The following is a 20739-nucleotide window of genomic DNA, read 5'->3' as shown; positions in this document are numbered from 1 at the left end:
AAGATAAAGGGGTGGAGATGGCTCATGGTTGTTACTAGCCATGCAGAGGGGGGCATAATCATTTCCAATCTACAAAAGGTCCAGCGATGAAACTCAATAGCCTGTGAGTTGCAGGCTATGTTTGACTTTGGCCCTAATTCAACTTGGATCGCTATTGAGACAGAAATTGTGATTTTCTTAATCCTGCTTCTGCTAAAAATCGCATGTGAAGAGCCGCCCAGAAAGGTAAAAGACGCCCACCAACGCAATAGCAAATTGTGGTCCATACGCAGAAACCAGGTACCATCGACAGTTACGGTTGACCTAGGACTACCCAGGACTACCCAGAATAATGAGAATGCAGTCGCACCAGTGCCATGTTTTTAGTTGCAATCTATTGCAACTGATGTCAATTGCAATTAAATTGCGGACGCATCATGAGGCAGCGCTGTGCTGGACGGAACCCAGCATGTGAGGAGTTGGACGCAAATATTGCTATGGGAAGCCATCCATCTCTGAATAACCCCCCTAGAGCACATCAGACAGATGTAAATAACTTCTGGTGCTACTAATCATTACGTTAGAAAGTGTGTGCAAAATGCAATGAATGGTAGAGCCATAGGTAATAAGAAGGAATGAATTACAGGCACAACTTCTCACTGGCGCTTTTCTCATTACAATGCAATTACAATGTATTAGAGTTTTGAAAGCAGTGGGCGTCCCTATGCTCAGGTTAGCTTTTGACCATATTAGCATATTTATTTATTTATTACCAGTTATTTATATAGCGCACACATATTCCGCAGCACTTTACAGAGAACATTTTGCCATTCACATCAGTCCCTGTCCCAGTGGAGCTTACAATCTATATCCCTACCACATGTACAAGCAAACACATTCACACTAGGGTTAATTTTGTTGGGAGCCAATTAACCTATCAGTATATTCAGCTATCAGCCTAGGGCTCTTATACTACTTGGGCCCTTGGACAACTGCCCATTGAGCCCATACAAAAAGATGGCCCTGCATGTGAAGTTATATGAGCATTTTAGGGGTATGGGGGCAGTCTAGCTATTAATGAGCATGTGTGGTGACATAGAGATATTTTGGCTACATGTACATATTTGTTGTCTGGTGTCATGTGATAACATTTTCCCAAATCACAATGCAATTATTGATTACATTACATGGATGTATTAATAATCGCATGCAGGGACAGAGATTGTGAGAAAGCTCTGTACCTGCTATCTGGGACCTCATTCAGTAAGGATTGCAGCTTCTGCTTTTTAGCAGAATCTGCAACCCTTGCAATCGCATGCTGGAGCCGCCCATCGCAGGGTAAGGCGCCCAGCGTGAGACCCTGCCGCCAACCCACTGCGATCATGCTGAAATTGCGATTGCGCCACAATTACAGTGTAATCACAGAAATGATGAAAGCCTCCTGCCAGGAGTCCTGCCACCATTTTCTCGATTGGAGTCCCGCCGACATGCCCCCGTTTCCCTGGCGCTACCCCAAAAACGTTTGCTCACCGCTCCGCGCCCGCTCCGTGAACACCTCTGCCTGTCAGTCAGGCAGAGGCGTTCGCAGTTAATACGATCCACTCGCATTAACTGCTCACGTGCAGGCGAGGACCTGCGCGTGTGCAAGGAGCACTTTTCTCAAAAACTGTGGTCGCATTGCGATTGCGATGTGACCTGAATAAGACCCTTACTATGCAGCCTTATCGGGGTATTTTTCATGAGTATTTTTGGGGCATAATTTTCATCCAGCTGCATCTTCCATTATAAGTACTGGAAATGCAATCTGGTTACTAAAAAAAGTGAATTAAAAGGTTTGGAGCCATTTTGCACGAACACTGTTCCAAAAGCCTTTTAATACATTCAGGTGATGCTAAAATCATGTGATAAGGGTGTAACAACACCCTTTTCACATTATTTTAATTAAAAAAAGGTTAATAAATCTGCCCCTCACATCTGCCCCTGCCCCTCTTTAATTATGGCCATAATATAACTGATTAGTGCTGCTGGAAAGAGGATGACAAACTATGATTAATGATAGATAGCTGGAGCTGCATTTATCTTACCCAACAAGTGTTAAACCGCTAAAACTCGTTGATAAATGGGCCCCAAAATACTATAAAATGTAGTTGTTATTATAGTAGTCACATACAAAATCAGTCTTATAACTAGGCAATAACAAATAACCAATGCACAATATTGAAAAACTGATATCAAATGGTTTGTACGTTTTTATAATGTATAATAATAATAATAATAATAATAATAATAATACAGGTTGAGTATCCCATATCCAAATATTCTGAAATATGGAATATTCCGAAATACGGAATTTTTAGAGTGAGAGTGAGATAGTGAAACCTTTGTTTTCTGATGCCTCAATGGCCCTCATTCCGAGTTGTTCGCTCGCTAGCTGCTTTTAGCAGCATTGCACACGCTAGGCCGCCGCCCTCTGGGAGTGTATCTTAGCTTAGCAGAATTGCTACTAAATAATTCCTTGCAGTTTCTGAGTAGCTCCAGACCTACTCCTATCTTGCGATCACTGCAGTCCATTTAGTTCCTGGTTTGACGTCACAAACACACCCTGCGTTCGGCCAGCCACTCCCCCGTTTCTCCAGACACTCCCACGTTTTTCCCTGACACGCCTGCGTTTTTTAGCACACTCCCGGAAAACGCTCAGTTACCACCCAGAAACGCCCCTTTCCTGTCAATTATTCACCGATCAGCAGTGCAACTGAAAATCGTCATTCGAACACCAGCAAATCTACTAAGTTTTGTATAAAATAACTTAGCGCATGCGCTCTGCGTACCATGCGCATGCGCAGTTAGCAACAAATCGCAGCATAGTGAAAATCGGCAACGAGCGAACAACTCGGAATAACCCCCAATGTACAAACTTTGTTAATATACAAAGTTATTAAAAAGTATTGTATTAAATGACCTTCAGGCTGTGTGTATAAGGTGCATATGAAATATAAATGAATTGTGTGTATGTACACACACTTTGTTTAATGCACAAAGCTTTTAAAAATATTGGCTAAAATTACCTTCAGGCTGTGTGTAGAAGGTGTAAATGAAACATAAATGTATTCTGTGCTTAGACTCAGGTCCCATTGCCATGATATCTCAGTCATTATGGCATGCAATTATTCCAAAATACGGAAAAATCCGATATCCAAAATACTTCTGGTCCCAAGCATTTTGGATAGGGGATACTCAACCTGTAGTAATAATAATAATAATAATAATAATAATATTTATTATTATTATTATTATTATTATTAATAGGTATATTTATGGGGGAATTTATCAAACTTTCTAAAAAGAACAAGTCGCATTGTTGCTCATAGCAACCAATCAAATTCTAGCTATAATTTTATAAAATGTACTAGATGATAGCTACAGTAGACTCTGATTGGTTTCTATGGCGACTTCTCTTCTTCTGCTCTTTTAAAAGGTTTGATAAATCTCCCCCATAGTTTTCTACTTGAAATAAATGGTTCACCTTTAAAACGTAATATGTCCTTGACAAATCTGTTTGCTGCCCATTTTAAACATTGATCCTCAATTCCAGGCATAGAAGGAATTCCTAACAGATTGCTTGCATATTTGTGATCTGTGTTCTAAGACATTTGGACACAAAGCTTCTCATGTTCTCCCTGGTAGTATATCAATGTCCTGTCAGTGTAGGTTGGTTTCCATGTGGGCCGTCACTAAGAGATGGCTGAGGGCCTTGGTGTCATGCACTGACGTGAGATGTGGTAGAAGGGGTTGTCATGGCAACTTTCCTGAACAAATATTGGACAATCTGTTTGGACTCTGTTTACCTGTCACAGGACGTATGAAAGGCTCACCTGGATGGGTGCTGTTAAAATTATTTTACGAAACATAGTGTAGAATATAGCAAAAAAATCAGCAAGCACATATCGAAGGTATGAATAAGGCTACTGCTGAATATAACAAGGATGCTTGTATGTATTTACAGCAGCTGGCCATACACCATAAAGTCTGTTCTAAATATAAACATAACAAAGTACATTGGCCTGCTGGCTAGGAGGATATTCTGCTTACTTTAGTCTCCATAGATTACATTTGTACACACGACAAGATTCTGTCAAAAGCACCAACAAAATATAAACATTATTTGAATAAAAATCTGTAAAAAATTTGGGGGCTGTGGATTCTGTCAGAAATGCATGGATCGTAGCAGATATCTCAGATATCCCTCCATAGTACATTATGGGGATACTTTAGCTTAATGGGTATTCCTCAAAAATGGCTATTTTCAGGGAATTTCCCATAAACATTATTGTTAGATAGGCCCCTTAGAATCAAGCGTGTCTGCGTCTTTTGTCAGTCGCACATCTGAAACTTTATGAAAATGCTGCTACAAACCCATCCTTGGGCCGGGGTGTAATGAAGTCGGAGGGTGTGCTGGCTGCCGGCCGAAGTCAGACTTTATTTTAAAAAGGCATGGTTTATCCTTGTAAATGATTGCCCCTTTAAAAAAATGTCCGAGTTCAGCTGGCATCCAACACGGCCGCCGAACTCGGACTTCGGGCCTTATTCAGCGTAGTTTGCCACATCACACTCAGGATGCAGCCACAATTGACATCGGTGAGCGTATGCGTGGCGGCAACGCAGTGTTGCGGGGGTGTGGAGGGCCGAATGGGGTGTGTGCCAGGAGTATTTTCGGGACAGCTGCTTGGCATCACACGCAGCTGCTCCAATTAAAAAATGGTGGCAGACTGCATTAAAGCGCAGCCAGGCTGTGCCACATATGCTAGCTGGCCTTGCCTTCTACTGGGCAGCCCCCAGCATGTGGAGAGATGGATGAAGATCTTGCTGCGTATGCAGCAATCCGCGTCCATCTCTAAATAAGGTCCTTAATTTCATCTCACTCTTGGGGGGAGATTCAAATGTTTGAAAAGTCAGTTGGGAGTCTGTTTTTCCTATCTAATAGACAGGAAAAAACAGACACCCAAACGACTTTTCTAACATTTGAATTCCACCCTTGGTGTTCAAGTGTGCGTCTGAATGTGCAAGGACTGTGGCTGCCACTGTGAGCGCCTTTACATGCTTAAATTTTACTTGGTTCATCTTCATATGCAAATCAAAACTTGCACTAAACCCATGCTCGGTGTAGATTCTCTGTTAGAGTGTGGCTTTCAATGTGAATGATTGTGCATTGTACTTCAGGGACATGCCTGTAACACTTCCATGACATGCCCATAGGATGTACCATCTCTGCATTATTATTATTATTACATTTTATTGATAAGGCGCCACAAGTGTTTCGCAGCGCCGTACAAAGGCCAGGAAAGGGAGACAAAACTTAGCATTACAGTAAATAAATAACAAAAATAGAGTACAGGTAACTTAGAGCACCACAACTCTCAAAACATAATACAGCTTAGATGTAAGTAGCGAGTGAGTGATCAGCGTACTACTAGGAGCTAGTGGCCATAGATAGAGATGAGCCTTTACCAGCAGGAGAAAAAGCGGGTAAAGATGGTCGCTGAGTAGGAGAGGGCTGTGAGCGAAATGTGTAGAGTAGAGGGTTTTGACAACAAGAGGAAAGAGGGCTCTGCTCTGAGGAGCTTACAATCTAGTGGGAAGGGGCGACAGACAGATGACATGAGGTGCAAGCAAGCGGGAGATAGCCTGATGGCAGGATGTAAGCAAAGCAGAGATGGTCAAGGCATGAGGCAGGGGGATGGAGGAGCAGCCTCAGGACTGGGTTATGCATTGGAAGGGTACGCTTTGATGAATAGGTGGGTTTTCAGCACCCGTTTGAAGCTTTGCAAGGTCGGGGAGAGTCTAATGGAGCGGGGGAGCGCATTCCACTGAAGGGGTGCAGCACGGGCAAAATATTTAACTCGAGCATGGGAAGCAGTGACCAAGGTCGAGGAGAGGTGCCGGTCATTGGCCAACCGTAAGGGGCGGGAGGGAGTATGAGTTGGAGATGTAGGGAGCAGTGGAATTAGAGATGGCCTTGTATGTGAGGGTGAGGAGTTTGAAGAGGATTCTGTAGGGGAATGGGAGCCAGTGCAGATTTTGTCAAAGGGGAGTGGATGATAAGTTTAGTTGCACTCTGAGAGAGAAATGGCCTGATGCGAGCAATGTTGCGTAGCTGGAACCGACAGGATTGCACCAGAGCTTGGATGTTGGGTGCAAAGGAGAGGGAGGAGTCAAGAGTGACGCCCAAGCTGTGGAGTTGGGAAACGGGGGAGATGATGGTGTTAGTGATAGAGATATTGGTAGGGGGTGTTACTCTTGCTGGGGGAAAGATAATGAGTTCAGTTTTGTCCATATTGAGCTTCAGAGAATGCAGGAGGAGATGGCGGAGAGGCAGCTGGAAACCTGAGAGAGGAGAGAGGGGGACAGATCAGGAGAGGAGAGGTAGAGTTGTGTGTCGTCAGCATAGAGGTGGTATTGAAGGCCAAAGGAGTTAATAAGCGCACCCAGGGAAGAGATGTACAGGGAGAACAGAAGGGGGGCGAGGACAGAACCTTGAGGGACACCAACAGGAAGGATGGAAGTATGTGAGGTGGTGCCAGAGGCAGACACAGAGAAGGAGCGGTTAGTGAGGTAAGAGGTAAACCAGTCAAGGACAGTGCTAGAGAGGCCAATGTTTTGGAGTGTGCGGAGGAGCAGAGGATGATCCATGGTGTGAAAAGGCAGCAGAGAGGTCAAGAAGGATAAGCATAGAGAACTGGCCCCTGGATTTGGCTGAAAGCAGGTCATTGGTGACTTTCACCAGGGCAGTCTCAGTGGAGTGGATTGGGCGAAAGCCAGATTGTAGTGGATCAAGGATAGAGTTGTCAGAGAGGTAACTTGTGAGACGGCTGTAGACCAGTCATTCAAGTAGTTTGGAGGCGAATGGGAGAAGAGAGATGGGTCGGTAGCTAGTAGGTGATGAAGGGTCGAGGTTGGGTTTTTTGAGAATAGGTGAGACCAGAGCATGTTTGAATGGTGAGGGAAAGATGCCGGTAGAGAGTGATAGGTTGAAGAGGTGAGCAAGGTGGGAGCAGGCAGTGGGGGAGATGGAGCAGAGGAGACGGGAGGGAAGGGGGTCCAGGGGGCAGGTTGATGGGGATAGGATAAGATGAGGGAGTGGACTTCCTTGTCTGTAGTGGGATGGAAGGGGGGCAGGGTGGGATAGATGGAGGGGAAGGATGATGGGGGCAGGGGGCAGCAGAGGAGTGACATGAGGATATATCATGTCAGATTTGCTCAACTTTGGAGATGAAGAAGGAGGCAAAGTAAGTGGCAGTGAGGGAGGATGGGAAGGGAGGAGGAGGGGGGCGAAGGAGAGTGTTGAAAGTTTCAAAGAGACGGCGTGGGATGGAGGACTGAGAAGAGATGAGTACCTGGAAAAAGGATTGCTTGGTAAGGGAAAGAGCAGAGCTGTAGGAGAAGAGAATAAACTTGAAAGGGAGGAAGTCCACCAGAGAGTGAGATTTCCTCCAGAAGCGTTCAGCGGAGCATGAACATTTTTGTAAGAATCGTGTGGCTTTGGTGTGCCAGGGTTGGGGTTTAGAGCGTCCGAGGGGGACAGAGGAGAGGTGGGCCACAGAGTCGAGAGCAGAGGTTAGGGAAGAGTTATAAAAGGAGGCTGCCTGATTGGGACAGGTCATGGTGGAAAGAGGAGAGAGGAAAGTCTTGAGGAAGGACAGGATAGCGGGGTTAAGAGACCCGAGATTGCATCTGGTCTGGGTGTGGAGAGGAGAGGGGAAGATAAGAGGGTGAAAGAAAGCAGATGGAGGTCAGAGAGAGGGAAGGAAGAGTTAGTGAAATCAGAGAGAATAGATCGGTGGGTGAATACAAGGTCAAGATAGGTGCCGAGATTGTGAGTAGGGGTGGAGGTCCATTGAGAAAGTCCAAAGGAGGAGGAAAGGGCAAGAAGATTAGTGGAAGCTGCATTAGTGATGTCAATAGGGATGTTAAAGTCACTGAGGATGATAGAGGGGAGGTCGGAGGAAAGAAAGTATGGAAGCCAGGTAGCAAATTTGTCAAGGAAAGGTGAACAGAGGTCGGGGGGGTTGGGGTAGTAGATCCACAAGGAGGATCCACAAGGAGGTGAATGGGGTAAAAGAGACGGATAGTGTGGACCTCAAAGGTGGATAAGGTGAGGGAGGGCTCAGGTGGGATGACACGAAAGGTGCAGTTTGGGGAGACAAGGATGCCCACTCCTCCACCCTGGCGGTCATCAGGTCTGACCGAGTGGGTGAAGGAGAGGCCTCCATGGGAGGGGGCAGCAGGGGAGGTGGTGTCAGAGGAGGTGAGCCAGGTTTCAGTGATGGCGAGAAAGTTAAAAGAGTGGGAGATGAAGAGGTTGTGGATAGTTGGCAACTTGTTGCAGATTGAGCTAGCATTCCAGAGTGCACAGGAGAAAGGAAGGGAAGGTACAGGGGAGATGGGGATAAGGCTGGCTGGGTTCTGAATGTGTGTGGGTGGTCTGGAAATTGGGGGGGGATAGAGAAGCCATAATTCCAGTACAGTAGTGTTGTTCAGAGGAATAATGTAGAATGGAGTGGGTGTAATATAGAATGGACAATGAGAAGGGGTTTAGTAAAAGTAAAGACAGTGCAAGCAGGAATTTTTGGGAAATAATGGAAGGAACGGAAGGCTGAGTTTGTTACACAGTAGATGTAGATAGCAGGGACATGCAGTGAGCTAAATGGCTCAGGAGGCACTGGCTAGCACCAGAGCCAGATTTACACGTAATATATTAGTCAAAGGGTACATCTGGACATTATACACAGGTGCAGCAGTATAAACTCCTGGACATTTGGTGCGCTTTGATCAGAGATGTGCGGAAAGGTTATGCAGTCATAGACTTTTTACTCCATAGATTTGGCTATAAAAATGATTAGATAATGCACAGAAGATATTTCAAACAAATTATTTGTATTGTTCACATACTTTATACAGTCAAAACCCTGCACCTGCCTCACCTCACCGCACATCACTGGTAGATAGTGTAACTGAGGAGTAGGAAGCAATGTGTGAGAGCAGTAGGGCTGTTAGTTAATCAGGCAGGGAGTTCAGTGTCCAGGCTGTGCAGTCTGCAGGCGTTGGTGGTAGTGGATTAGGTAACTCACTGTAGTATGTTGATTGCAGTTCTTGCTGTGGAGGTGGGGAAGATAGTATGCTGTCCTTCTATTTCTCTCCTTGTTTATCTCCATGCATTTGCTTAGCCACCTCCATGCCCCCACCCAGGAACACCCAATGTTTTGAAAATACGTTTTCATGATGTTTCTGATACCATTGTCTCCTTACATCTCAAAGCAACTCTGTGACGCATGCACAGTGCGACTTAGACGCATGCACAGAGGAATAAAATAGCTCAGCTTCCTCCTACATCTGCAGAGCATCCATCTCAGAATCAACCCCATAGTCTACACCAGCAGTGGAAATGTACAGTGCAGCCAAAATGTTACATTTTTGCCTATGATATACAGTATGGGGGTAATTCAGAGTTGATCACAGCAGCAACTTTGTTAGCAGTTGGGCAAAACCATGTGCACTGCAGGGGGGCAGATATAACATGTGCAGAAATCTTACTCTCTGCACATGCTACATCTGCCCCACCTGCACTGCACATGGTTTCCCCCAACTGCTAACATATTTGCTGCTGCGATCAACTCTGAATTAGGCCCTATAGACATATAAGTCTTTGCAGACTATCATGTTAAGGTTCTTTTTATTTATTTTCCCTCAAAAGGAACAGGATTAACTTGGATAAAAGGAGCAAGTGGAGACTCCACTCTTTAAGGGAGAATGCCTTGTTATACTATGGCAGCAGAGTACTACGATAGAAGCTAGTACCCAATAACACTGGCCTGCGCTACAAGCTAATTCTAATAATTTGTTATTCTAACATCCAGTTTGCTATAGTATTGAGCTTTTCAAGGCTCAGACTATATTGTGGCAATAAATGCTTTCCTGATGAAGCTGAAGTTCATGCTGTCAGATTTTTCCCACCGCCTCAATGGCTCATCGTGCTGCCAAACAATAGGCGATTGTGTTACTACTGTATGATTTTGCTTATAGTTTACTGTATAGCTTAGCTAGCTTGATTCAAGGCTTATTGAGTGAATGGAACAAGAAATATAATGCGGAAGGGGCAGGGGGGTATCAAAGCTTGGAGAGAGATAATGTGGAGACAAATAAAGTACCAACCAATTAGCTCCTAAGTGTCATGTTACAATTAATAGCGTGTTCCGTTAGCTATTATAACTCTATGTATGCTATAGCTTAAGGTGATTTAAAGCCCTCCATAAGGTGGGAACTGCCACTACCAGTGTCTCTCTCTCTACCTTTAAAGTGCAGGAACTTTTTAATGAACGAGCTTGTAGGTCCTCCCAGTTGAGGGGGCTGCATCAAAATTTTTGTGTAAGACAGTTTTATAGGAATTTCTCTGGTTTAATCATTACTACTGACAGATTTTATTTGAACATTAATTTGAGCCCAAATTGTTGTTTGCTTCTTTAGCAAGGTAGCTGGTATCCTAAGGCAAGGATTGGCTGCTCTGCCTCTTTAGCTCTCTTTAAAAATCGTGTTCCATCAGTGATTCCCTAGCTATGATCTAGCGATTCTCAACTTGGGGTATGCATAACCCCAGGGGTATGTACTATGACTTACAGGGGTATGCAAAAAATATTGGTGATGGTGGATTTTGTCATCTGGAAGCAGACCAATGCTTACAGGCACACAAGTTGTTAGCATTGATTGTCTATGCAAAAAAAACGTCATCAATGCCCCCCAAAAATGCAGCCAATATTGAAAAGAATAGTGGTGCAAGATGAAATTGGCATTGGGCCCTCCAACCCTTATGCTGTACATTAAAAACTTCTGGCATGCACAGTTTAACAACCAAGCACTTCAGTGACAGGGACTGCCCCTTTTGTGGCTGAAGTGCTTGGTTTGTTTGGGCACCCAGAGCCATAACTAGACATTTTGGTGCCCTGTGCCAGAAAGAGAATTGGTGCATCTCCCTCGTGTTTAATACAGGAACAGTACGTGCCGAAGGCACACACCAAAAATTTAGGGATGTGGCTTCACAGGAAAGGGGCATGGCAACATAATAGCACCTATTCACATTACACTGCACTGTAGTGTCCGTTATTCAAATTACTTCGCACAATAAGAGCCTCTTATTCATGTTACAGCACAGGAAGAGCCCCTTACACATGTTACAGCACAGGAAGAGCCCCTTACACATGTTGCAGCACAGTAACATCCCTTTATACACGTTGCAGCACAGTAGGAGCCCCTTATACATATTACAGCACAGTATGAGCAACTTATAAATGTTGCAGCACAGTAAGAGCCTCTTATACACATTACACCACAGTAAGAGCTCCTTATACAGTATGCCAGGTAGAGCCTCTACACAACAGGAGGGTATGTGTGACACAGACCTGAGAAGCACTAGGAGAAAGGAAGGTAGAGGCTGCGAAGTAGACAAAACTTGCAGCGCATACAGAGGGCTACGACAACATAAATACAAAGAAAATATTCACATATAAAAACTATGCACAAAAGCATCACTTTAATATGGTGTTGAGGTCAATCTGATATAACTACAGTGATTTAAGTCCATTCATGAAAGGGCACCTCAGGCATATGTGAGCTCACATATACATATAGAAAATAAATTCCTATTTGTCATTAAATGTTATCTGCTTGACACTTCCACAACTTCCCCTGTAATATAGATTTTACGCCCCAAGAGCACCAGCACTGTGTGCAAGGCACCAAGCGCACTGCCCTAGTTACAGCCCTGAGTTGGAAGATGTCATTCTCCTCATCCTCATCAGTGTTAATATCATCAACATAACACAATAACACAATATTAGCTCATCCCCACTGGAATTCACCATTCACCATTACAGAAGTCTTTGTACTTTGATGTAATTGACGGGAAAGGTCTTCCTCATGGAATTTTTAGTTCATTTTTAGAAGTAGCCTCCTTTGCCGATCGCTCACAAGGTTCCTGATTGTGCTAAACACTCTTTCCGAGTACACATTGGAGGGTGGGCAGCTTAAGTAAAGCAAAGCGAGAATTTGGCCTTTTTTTTTTTTTACTACAGATTTTAAGCAGATAGCACACATAGGGGCATATTTATAGATTATCAGGTTTTAGACCCGATAAATGTAGTTTCTTATTGACGCTATTCACAACAATATAAGAGATTATGTACTACCTAAATTTATGTATTTACTTCACTACACCTTTGGTGCACTACTGCGCATGTATGATCTACTGATGGTGAATGCCCTCTCATAGTACTTTCTGAAGGCAGAAGCCCATAGTAATGCCCATCTTCATATGGCATTAGCTACCATGGCCAAGCTCCAGAATGCATCAACTACTGTAAAAAAGCAGTCCCAACAGAATTATGGGGGCTGCTTTTGTGAACGAAAATGGGAAACGGAGGGTACCTGCAAAGCACCAGATATGATCTGCTTTGCAGATTTTGTATCAGACTGGGCACTGGGTATACTGTAGATCTGTATTGTAGACTTTATAGTTTAGACCACAGGTTCTCAAACTCGGTCCCCAGGACCCCACACAGTGTATGTTTTGCAGGTAACCCAGCAGGTGCACAGGTGTATTAATTACTCACAGACACATTTTAAAAGGTCCACAAGTGGAGTAAATTATTAAATTGTGATTCTGTGAGGAGACCTGCAAAACATGCACTGTGTGTGGTCCTGAGGACCGAGTTTGAGAACCTATGGTTTAGACCAGTGGTTCCCAACCATCAAGTTCCCCCAACAGATAATGTTCTGAGGCTGTCTGTGGAAGCAGTTGGCATAATTTCTGAGCCAGCAAAATAGATTAAATATGTGCGTGCGCACACAGGGCCTTATTCAGATCTGATTGCAGCGGCAAATTTATTAGCTAATGGGCAAAACCATGTGCACTGCTGGGAGGGTGGCAGATATAATGTGCAGAGAGAGTTAGATTATGTGTGTTCAAACTTAAATCTAAACTGCAGTGTAAAAATAAAGCAGCCACTATTTACCCTTCACAGAAACAATATAACCCACCCAAAGCTACTGTAACTCTCTCTGCTAATGTTATATCTGCCCCCCCTGCAGTGCACATGGGCCCTCATTCCGAGTTGTTCGCTCGTTCTTTTCCTTCACATCGGTGCGATTTTCCGCTAACTGCGCATGCGCAATGTTCGCACTGCGGCTGCGCCAAGTAAATTTGCTAAGAAGTTTGGTATTTTACTCACGGCATTACGAGGTTTTTTCTTCGATCTGCTGATCGTAGTGTGATTGACAGGAAGTGGGTGTTTCTGGGCGGAAACTGACCGTTTTATGGGTGTGTGTGAAAAAACGCTGTTTCTGGGAAAAACGCGGGAGTGGCTGGAGAAACGGGGGAGTGTCTGGGCGAACGCTGGGTGTGTTTGTGACGTCAAACCAGGAACGACAAGCACTGAACTGATCGCACTGGAAGAGTAAGTCTCGAGCTACTCAGAAACTGCACAGAAAAATCTTTTCGCAATATTGCGAATACTTCGTTCGCAATTCTGCTAAGCTAAGATTCACTCCCAGAGGGCGGCGGCTTAGCGTGTGCACTGCTGCGAAAAGCGGCTAGCGAGCGAACAACTCGGAATGAGGGCCATGGTTTTGCCCAACTGCTAACAAATTTGCTGCTGCAATCAGATCTGAATTACCCCCACAGTGAGATGCGACGGCATCTCACTTGTGCGAATGCCTCTGACTTATTGACAGGCAGAGGTGGTCGCGGGGTGTGTCGGCGGCGTTGCGGTAGCGTTTGGGGGTGCAGTCCGGACAATGCAGGCATGTCCAGACCATTAAGTGGGGAGGACCAAGGTGGCTGCGTGATGTCACACGCAGCCGCTGCTACCCTAAACATGCCGCTGCATAGGGAGAGAGCTACTCGTCAGGTGCGAAAGCATCGCCAATGTGCAATGCTTTCGCATGTCTGCGTGGGAGCAGGACCCGGCATGCGGGGCAGACTTGCCCTGTGCTGGGTGTCCCCCCGCATGCCAAAGAATTTGATCATAGATGTGTGTTTTTTCGCACATCTACGATCAGGTCTGAACTGAGCCCTTCAATACTGTGTGGAGCCTGGAGGAAAACATATTCTTAATTCTTCATTGTAGACTCCTGAGAAAAGGAGTTCAATACATTAAGTACTTTTGGGGATTCCATCCCTTTATATTTGAATACACATCTCATGTTTAGTGTCCTCTGGCATTGCTTTATTGCTTTACACACTGATAGATATATCTGCCGATCAATTGATCGGCAGATATATCTATGGACGGATCGGGCAGTGTACTGTGCATTAGAGATGAGCGCCGGAAATTTTTCGGGTTTTGTGTTTTGGTTTTGGGTTCGGTTCCGCGGCCGTGTTTTGGGTTCGACCGCGTTTTGGCAAAACCTCACCGAATTTTTTTTGTCGGATTCGGGTGTGTTTTGGATTCGGGTGTTTTTTTCAAAAAAACCTAAAAAACAGCTTAAATCATAGAATTTGGGGGTCATTTTGATCCCAAAGTATTATTAACCTCAAAAACCATAATTTCCACTCATTTTCAGTCTATTCTGAACACCTCACAATATTATTTTTAGTCCTAAAATTTGCACCGAGGTCGCTGGACGGCTAAGCTAAGCGACCCAAGTGGCCGACACAAACACCTGGCCCATCTAGGAGTGGCACTGCAGTGTCACGCAGGATGGCCCTTCCAAAAAACACTCCCCAAACAGCACATGACGCAAAGAAAAAAAGAGGCGCAATGAGGTAGCTGTGTGAGTAAGATAAGCGACCCTAGTGGCCGACACAAACACCGGGCCCATCTAGGAGTGGCACTGCAGTGTCACGCAGGATGGCCCTTCCAAAAAACACTCCCCAAACAGCACATGACGCAAAGAAAAAAAGAGGCGCAATGAGGTAGCTGTGTGAGTAAGATAAGCGACCCTAGTGGCCGACACAAACACCGGGCCCATCTAGGAGTGGCACTGCAGTGTCACGCAGGATGGCCCTTCCAAAAAACACTCCCCAAACAGCACATGACGCAAAGAAAAAAAGAGGCGCAATGAGGTAGCTGTGTGAGTAAGATAAGCGACCCTAGTGGCCGACACAAACACCGGGCCCATCTAGGAGTGGCACTGCAGTGTCACGCAGGATGGCCCTTCCAAAAAACACTCCCCAAACAGCACATGACGCAAAGAAAAAAAGAGGCGCAATGAGGTAGCTGTGTGAGTAAGATAAGCGACCCTAGTGGCCGACACAAACACCGGGCCCATCTAGGAGTGGCACTGCAGTGTCACGCAGGATGGCCCTTCCAAAAAACACTCCCCAAACAGCACATGACGCAAAGAAAAAAAGAGGCGCAATGAGGTAGCTGTGTGAGTAAGATAAGCGACCCTAGTGGCCGACACAAACACCGGGCCCATCTAGGAGTGGCACTGCAGTGTCACGCAGGATGGCCCTTCCAAAAAACACTCCCCAAACAGCACATGACGCAAAGAAAAAAAGAGGCGCAATGAGGTAGCTGTGTGAGTAAGATAAGCGACCCTAGTGGCCGACACAAACACCGGGCCCATCTAGGAGTGGCACTGCAGTGTCACGCAGGATGGCCCTTCCAAAAAACACTCCCCAAACAGCACATGACGCAAAGAAAAAAAGAGGCGCAATGAGGTAGCTGTGTGAGTAAGATAAGCGACCCTAGTGGCCGACACAAACACCGGGCCCATCTAGGAGTGGCACTGCAGTGTCACGCAGGATGGCCCTTCCAAAAAACACTCCCCAAACAGCACATGACGCAAAGAAAAAAAGAGGCGCAATGAGGTAGCTGTGTGAGTAAGATAAGCGACCCTAGTGGCCGACACAAACACCGGGCCCATCTAGGAGTGGCACTGCAGTGTCACGCAGGATGGCCCTTCCAAAAAACACTCCCCAAACAGCACATGACGCAAAGAAAAAAAGAGGCGCAATGAGGTAGCTGTGTGAGTAAGATAAGCGACCCTAGTGGCCGACACAAACACCGGGCCCATCTAGGAGTGGCACTGCAGTGTCACGCAGGATGGCCCTTCCAAAAAACACTCCCCAAACAGCACATGACGCAAAGAAAAAAAGAGGCGCAATGAGGTAGCTGTGTGAGTAAGATAAGCGACCCTAGTGGCCGACACAAACACCGGGCCCATCTAGGAGTGGCACTGCAGTGTCACGCAGGATGGCCCTTCCAAAAAACACTCCCCAAACAGCACATGACGCAAAGAAAAAAAGAGGCGCAATGAGGTAGCTGTGTGAGTAAGGTAAGCGACCCTAGTGGCCGACACAAACACCGGGCCCATCTAGGAGTGGCACTGCAGTGTCACGCAGGATGGCCCTTCCAAAAAACACTCCCCAAACAGCACATGACGCAAAGAAAAATTAAAGAAAAAAGAGGTGCAAGATGGAATTGTCCTTGGGCCCTCCCACCCACCCTTATGTTGTATAAACAGGACATGCACACTTTAACCAACCCATCATTTCAGTGACAGGGTCTGCCACACGACTGTGACTGAAATGACGGGATGGTTTGGACCCCCACCAAAAAAGAAGCAATTAATCTCTCCTTGCACAAACTGGCTCTACAGAGGCAAGATGTCCACCTCATCATCATCCTCCGATATATCACCGTGTACATCCCCCTCCTCACAGATTATCAATTCGTCCCCACTGGAATCCACCATCTCAGCTCCCTGTGTACTTTGTGGAGGCAATTGCTGCTGGTCAATGTCTCCACGGAGGAATTGATTATAATTCATTTTAATGAACATCATCTTCTCCACATTTTCTGGATGTAACCTCGTACGCCGATTGCTGACAAGGTGAGCGGCGGCACTAAACACTCTTTCGGAGTACACACTTGTGGGAGGGCAACTTAGGTAGAATAAAGCCAGTTTGTGCAAGGGCCTCCAAATTGCCTCTTTTTCCTGCCAGTATAAGTACGGACTGTGTGACGTGCCTACTTGGATGCGGTCACTCATATAATCCTCCACCATTCTTTCAATGGGGAGAGAATCATATGCAGTGACAGTAAACGACATGTCCGTAATCGTTGTCAGGTCCTTCAGTCCGGACCAGATGTCAGCATCAGCAGTCGCTCCAGACTGCCCTGCATCATCGCCAGCGGGTGGGCTCGGAATTCTGAGCCTTTTCCTCGCACCCCCAGTTGCGGGAGAATGTGAAGGAGGAGATGTTGACAGGTCGCGTTCCGCTTGACTTGACAATTTTCTCACCAGCAGGTCTTTCAACCCCAGCAGATTTGTGTCTGCCGGAAAGAGAGATCCAAGGTAGGCTTTAAATCTAGGATCGAGCACGGTGGCCAAAATGTAGTGCTCTGATTTCAACAGATTACTACTATAGTAGTATGTATCAAGAAGAAAGAAAAAAAAAAAAACCACGGGTAGGTGGTATACAATTATGGATGGACTGCCGAGTGCCGACACAGAGGTAGCTACAGCCGTGGACTACCGTACTGTGTCTGCTGCTAATATAGACTGGATGATAATGATATGAAATCAATATATATATGTATATATAATATCACTAGTACTGCAGCCGGACAGGTAGATATATATTTATTAGGTAATGATGACTGATGACGGACCTGCTGGACACTGTCAGCTCAGCAGCACCGCAGACTGCTACAGTAAGCTACTATAGTAGTATGTATCAAGAAGAAAGAAAAAAAAAACCACGGGTAGGTGGTATACAATTATGGATGGACTGCCGAGTGCCGACACAGAGGTAGCTACAGCCGTGGACTAACGTACTGTGTCTGCTGCTAATATAGACTGGATGATAATGATATGAAATCAATATATATATGTATATATAATATCACTAGTACTGCAGCCGGACAGGTAGATATATATTTATTAGGTAATGATGACTGATGACGGACCTGCTGGACACTGTCAGCTCAGCAGCACCGCAGACTGCTACAGTAAGCTACTATAGTAGTATGTATCAAGATGAAAGAAAAAAAAAAAAACACGGGTAGGTGGTATACAATTATGGATGGACTGCCGAGTGCCGACACAGAGGTAGCTACAGCCGTGGACTAACGTACTGTGTCTGCTGCTAATATAGACTGGATGATAATGATATGAAATCAATATATATATGTATATATAATATCACTAGTACTGCAGCCGGACAGGTAGATATATATTTATTAGGTAATGATGACTGATGACGGACCTGCTGGACACTGTCAGCTCAGCAGCACCGCAGACTGCTACAGTAAGCTACTATAGTAGTATGTATCAAGAAGAAAGAAAAAAAAAAAAACCACGGGTAGGTGGTATACAATTATGGATGGACTGCCGAGTGCCGACACAGAGGTAGCTACAGCCGTGGCTAACGTACTGTGTCTGCTGCTAATATAGACTGGATGATAATGATATGAAATCAATATATATATGTATATATAATATCACTAGTACTGCAGCCGGACAGGTAGATATATATTTATTAGGTAATGATGACTGATGACGGCCCTGCTGGACACTGTCAGCTCAGCAGCACCGCAGACTGCTACAGTAAGCTACTATAGTAGTATGTATCAAGAAGAAAGAAAAAAAAAAAACCACGGGTAGGTGGTATACAATTATGGATGGACTGCCGAGTGCCGACACAGAGGTAGCTACAGCCGTGGACTAACGTACTGTGTCTGCTGCTAATATAGACTGGATGATAATGATATGAAATCAATATATATATGTATATATAATATCACTAGTACTGCAGCCGGACAGGTAGATATATATTTATTAGGTAATGATGACTGATGACGGACCTGCTGGACACTGTCAGCTCAGCAGCACCGCAGACTGCTACAGTAAGCTACTATAGTAGTATGTATCAAGAAGAAAGAAAAAAAAAAACCACGGGTAGGTGGTATACAATTATGGATGGACTGCCGAGTGCCGACACAGAGGTAGCTACAGCCGTGGACTAACGTACTGTGTCTGCTGCTAATATAGACTGGATGATAATGATATGAAATCAATATATATATGTATATATAATATCACTAGTACTGCAGCCGGACAGGTAGATATATATTTATTAGGTAATGATGACTGATGACGGACCTGCTGGACACTGTCAGCTCAGCAGCACCGCAGACTGCTACAGTAAGCTACTATAGTAGTATGTATCAAGAAGAAAGAAAAAAAAAAAAACACGGGTAGGTGGTATACAATTATGGATGGACTGCCGAGTGCCGACACAGAGGTAGCTACAGCCGTGGACTAACGTACTGTGTCTGCTGCTAATATAGACTGGATGATAATGATATGAAATCAATATATATATGTATATATAATATCACTAGTACTGCAGCCGGACAGGTATATATATTTATTAGGTAATGACTGATGACGGACCTGCTGGACACTGTCAGCTCAGCAGCACCGCAGACTGCTACAGTAAGCTACTATAGTAGTATGTATAAAGAAGAAAGAAAAAAAAAAAAAACACGGGTAGGTGGTATACAATTATAATATTATATATATATTAATTATATGCAATTATATATATATATATATTAATTAAACTGGTGGTGATTATTAAACTGGTGGTCAGGTCACTGGTCACACTATCAGCAACTTGCAAGTAGTACTCCTAAGCATACAATCACAATATATATTATACTGGTGTGGCACTCTGGCAGCAAAAGTGTGCACTGTACGTTATATGTACTATGTACTCCTGAGTCCTGAGTCCTGCTCTCAGACTCTAACTGCTCCCCACTGTCAGTGTCTCCCCCACAAGTCAGATAATACAATACAGTCACACTATCTATCACTTCACTTCAGCAAGTACTAGTAGTAGTAGTACTCCTCCTAATGCTCCCCAAAATTACTACTGTGTCTCTCTCTAGTGAGACTGTCTCACTCTCTTCTCGAATCTCTATATATAAACGGAGAGGACGCCAGCCACGTCCTCTCCCTATGAATCTCAATGCACGTGTGAAAAATGGCGGCGACGCGCGGCTCCTTATATAGAATCCGAGCCTCGCGAGAATCCGACAGCGTGATGATGACGTTCGGGCGCGCTCGGGTTAACCGAGCAAGGCGGGAGGATCCGAGCCTGCTCGGCCCCGTGTAAAAAACCCTGAAGTTCGGGCGGGTTCGGATTCCGAGGAACCGAACCCGCTCATCTCTACTGTGCATACACACTGCCTGATCGATCGGAGACTGACGTCATAAACAGTTCAGCTGTCAATCACCGCCGGCTGCCGCAGCATGTGTACGGGCAATCGGCCGACCGCCCATACACACACAGCGATGCGCCAATATATCGGTAGATATATTGGCCGTCGGCTGTGCTGCTGGGCCGACGCAATATGTCTGTGAACGACGGAGTTCACAGACATATCGCCCGTACACACTGGCCGATTGACCCGCGATATATCAGCCGTTCAATAGAACGGCTGATATATCGCCCAGTGTGTACGGGCCTTTACTAACGGGATTGTGCCAGAGGTGCAGCTGATTGATTGATCATTGTTGGCACAAAATAAGGGCATTCCTGTTGCTTTATATATATATATATATATATATATACTGCATACTTTGTGAGCTGGTAGTGGGGAGCGGGCAGGAGAGTCACGGGGCATGATGTATAATAATAATAATTGTGATTTTTTTTTTTTGCCAATATTCCTTACAATGTTCTTCTCTTCTCATATG

At 45.1% G+C, this 20739-nt stretch overlaps 1 protein-coding gene across 1 annotated transcript in view; it reads left to right on the top strand.

Moving 5' to 3' along the window:
• Positions 1 to 20739, top strand: part of RGS14 (regulator of G protein signaling 14) — a 215909-nt gene that overhangs the window by 22574 nt on the left and 172596 nt on the right. The gene's annotated exons all lie outside the window — the stretch shown is intronic.

This window comes from Pseudophryne corroboree, chromosome 6, assembly GCF_028390025.1.
Source record: "Pseudophryne corroboree isolate aPseCor3 chromosome 6, aPseCor3.hap2, whole genome shotgun sequence".
Lineage (NCBI taxonomy): Eukaryota > Metazoa > Chordata > Amphibia > Anura > Myobatrachidae > Pseudophryne > Pseudophryne corroboree.
The sequence above is the reverse complement of the archived record's forward strand: the minus strand, read 5'-3'. Positions and strand labels throughout refer to the sequence as shown.